Raw genomic sequence first — 4493 nt, 5'->3', positions numbered from 1 at the left:
ATTAGTACAATATCACAGTATTAGTACAATAACACAGTATTAGTACAATAACACAGGATTAGTACAATAATCATAGGATTAGTACAATAACACAGGATTAGTACAATATCACAGGATTAGTACAATATCACAGGATTAGTACAATACCAAGGATTAGTACAATAACACAGGATTAGTACAATAGCACAGAATTAGTACAATAACACAGGATTAGTACAATAACACAGGATTAGTACAATATCACAGGATTAGTACAATACCAAGGATTAGTACAATATCACAGGATTAGTACAATAGCACAGAATTAGTACAATAACACAGGATTAGTACAATATCACAGGATTAGTACAATATCACGGTATTAGTACAATATCACAGTATTAGTACAATAACACAGGATTAGTACAATAGCACAGAATTAGTACAATAACACAGGATTAGTACAATAACACAGGATTAGTACAATATCACAGGATTAGTACAATACCAAGGATTAGTACAATAACACAGGATTAGTACAATAACACAGGATTAGTACAATATCACAGGATTAGTACAATATCACAGGATTAGTACAATATCACAGGATTAGTACAATACCAAGGATTAGTACAATAACACAGGATTAGTACAATAGCACAGAATTAGTACAATAACACAGGATTAGTACAATAACACAGGATTAGTACAATATCACAGGATTAGTACAATACCAAGGATTAGTACAATAACACAGGATTAGTACAATAACACAGGATTAGTACAATATCACAGGATTAGTACAATATCATAGGATTAGTACAATACCAAGGATTAGTACAGTAACACAGGATTAGTACAATATCACAGGATTAGTACAATATCACAGGATTGTACAATATCACAGGATTAGTACAATACCAAGGATTAGTACAGTAACACAGGATTAGTACAATATCACAGGATTAGTCAATATCACAGGATTAGTACAATATCACAGGATTAGTACAATATCACAGGATTAGTCAATATCACAGGATTAGTACAATATCACAGGATTAGTACAATATCACACGATAAGTACAATATCACAGTATTAGTACAACATCAAAGTATTAGTACAATATCACAGGATTAGTACAATAACACAGGATTAGTACAATATCACAGAATTAGTACAATATCACAGTATTAGTACAATAACACAGAATTAGTACAATAACACAGGATTAGTACAATATCATAGGATTAGTACAATAACACAGGATTAGTACAATAACACAGGATTAGTACAATATCACAGGATTAGTACAATACCAAGGATTAGTACAATAACACAGGATTAGTACAATAGCACAGAATTAGTACAATAACACAGGATTAGTACAATAACACAGGATTAGTACAATATCACAGGATTAGTACAATACCAAGGATTAGTACAATATCACAGGATTAGTACAATAGCACAGAATTAGTACAATAACACAGGATTAGTACAATAACACAGGATTAGTACAATATCACAGGATTAGTACAATACCAAGGATTAGTACAATAACACAGGATTAGTACAATAGCACAGAATTAGTACAATAACACAGGATTAGTACAATAACACAGGATTAGTACAATATCACAGGATAAGTACAATACCAAGGATTAGTACAATAACACAGGATTAGTACAATAACACAGGATTAGTACAATATCACAGGATTAGTACAATATCACAGGATTAGTACAATATCACAGGATTAGTACAATACCAAGGATTAGTACAGTAACACAGGATTAGTACAATATCACAGGATTAGTCAATATCACAGGATTAGTACAATATCACAGGATTAGTACAATATCACAGGATTAGTCAATATCACAGGATTAGTACAATATCACAGGATTAGTACAATATCACACGATAAGTACAATATCACAGTATTAGTACAATATCACAGTATTAGTACAATATCACAGTATTAGTACAATATCACAGTATTAGTACAATATCACACGATAAGTACATAAATACAGTATTAGTACAATATCACAGTATTAGTACAATATCACAGTATTAGTACAATATCACAGTATTAGTACAATATCACAGTATTAGTACAATATCACAGTATTAGTACAATATCACAGTATTAGTACAATATCACAGTATTAGTACAATATCACAGTATTAGTACAATACCACAGTATTAGTACAATATCACACGATAAGTACATAAATACAGTATTAGTACAATATCACAGTATTAGTACAATATCACAGTATTAGTACAATATCACAGTATTAGTACAATATCACAGTATTAGTACAATATCACAGGATTAGTACAATATCACAGGATTAGTACAATATCACAGTATTAGTACAATATCACAGGATTAGTACAATATCACAGTATTAGTACAATATCACAGTATTAGTACAATATCACAGGACAACATCAACAATAACATGTGTAACACTATTACAACACACTAAATACACATCTGCACAACACTTGTTGGTAAAATAATGCTTGACTGATACCATGGAAAATTACTACTTACTAAAAATGATAAAACAGTCTCAATAACAAGATGAAAAATGTTCTTCATATTTGTACATGTAATATCACAAAAGCATATTTGGTATGTGACATACTTGTACTATATATTTGTGAGTATGACCAGTATAGAGTATGTACACTGTCACCTTCATCAGACAAATGACCAGTGTAGAGTATGTTTCCTTCATCAGACAAATGACCAGTATAGAGTATGTACACTGGCTTCTTCATCAGACAAATGACAAGTATAGAGTATGTACACTGTCACCTTCATCAGACAAATGACCAGTATAGAGTATGTACACTGTCACCTTCATCAGACAAATGACCAGTGTAGAGTATGTACACTGGCTTCTTCATCAGACAAATGACCAGTATAGAGTATGTACACTGTCACCTTCATCAGACAAATGACCAGTATAGAGTATGTACACTGTCACCTTCATCAGACAAATGACCAGTATAGAGTATGTACACTGGCTTCTTCATCAGACAAATGACAAGTATAGAGTATGTACACTGTCACCTTCATCAGACAAATGACCAGTATAGAGTATGTACACTGTCACCTTCATCAGACAAATGACCAGTGTAGAGTATGTACACTGGCTTCTTCATCAGACAAATGACCAGTATAGAGTATGTACACTGTCACCTTCATCAGACAAATGACCAGTATAGAGTATGTACACTGTCACCTTCATCAGACAAATGACCAGTATAGAGTATGTACACTGGCTTCTTCATCAGACAAATGACAAGTATAGAGTATGTACACTGTCACCTTCAGCAGACAATTGACCAGTATAGAGTATGTACACTGTCACCTTCATCAGACAAATGACCAGTATAGAGTATGTACACTGTCACCTTCATCAGACAAATGACCAGTATAGAGTATGTACAATGTCACCTTCATCAGACAAATGACCAGTGTAGAGTATGTACACTGTCACCTTCATCAGACAAATGACCAGTATAGAGTATGTACACTGTCACCTTCATCAGACAAATGACCAGTATAGAGTATGTACATTGTCACCTTCATCTGACAAATGACCAGTATAGAGTATGTACACTGTCACCTTTATCTGACAAATGACCAGTGTAGAGTATGTACACTGTCACCTTCATCAGACAAATGACCAGTGTAGAGTATGTACACTGTCACCTTTATCTGACAAATGACCAGTGTAGAGTATGTACACTGTCACCTTTATCTGACAAATGACCAGTGTAGAGTATGTACACTGTCACCTTCATCAGACAAATGACCAGTGTAGAGTATGTACACTGTCACCTTCATCAGACAAATGACCAGTGTAGAGTATGTACATTGTCACCTTCATCAGACAAATGACCAGTATAGAGTATGTACACTGTCACCTTCATCAGACAAATGACCAGTGTAGAGTATGTACACTGTCACCTTCATCAGACAAATGACCAGTATAGAGTATGTACATTGTCACCTTCATCAGACAAATGACCAGTATAGAGTATGTACACTGTCACCTTCATCAGACAAATGACCAGTGTAGAGTATGTACACTGTCACCTTCATCAGACAAATGACCAGTGTAGAGTATGTACATTGTCCCCTTCTTCAGACAAATGACCAGTGTAGAGTATGTACACTGTCACCTTCATCAGACAAAAGACCAGTTAAGAGTATTTTATTTACATTGAGATGAAAAGTGTAAGAGACAACATATCGCCTATACAGATGACTACCAAAGTAATAAATATGATGTTTAAACACGTTTAGTGGTTGGAAGTTTAAGGAATTGATAATGTAATATCTCAGATATTACGACGGTATGGAAATGTGTGTTTTACATTGACACTGTCGATATGGAATAAAACCCTAAATGCAGATAGAATGGGTAGATAGGTAAAAAAAATGACAAACTGATGTTTATAATTGAGAAGACAATGATAAAATTT

Source organism: Pecten maximus, chromosome 6 (genome assembly GCF_902652985.1).
Source record: "Pecten maximus chromosome 6, xPecMax1.1, whole genome shotgun sequence".
In the NCBI taxonomy this organism is placed as follows: domain Eukaryota; kingdom Metazoa; phylum Mollusca; class Bivalvia; order Pectinida; family Pectinidae; genus Pecten; species Pecten maximus.
The sequence above is the reverse complement of the archived record's forward strand: the minus strand, read 5'-3'. Positions refer to the sequence as shown.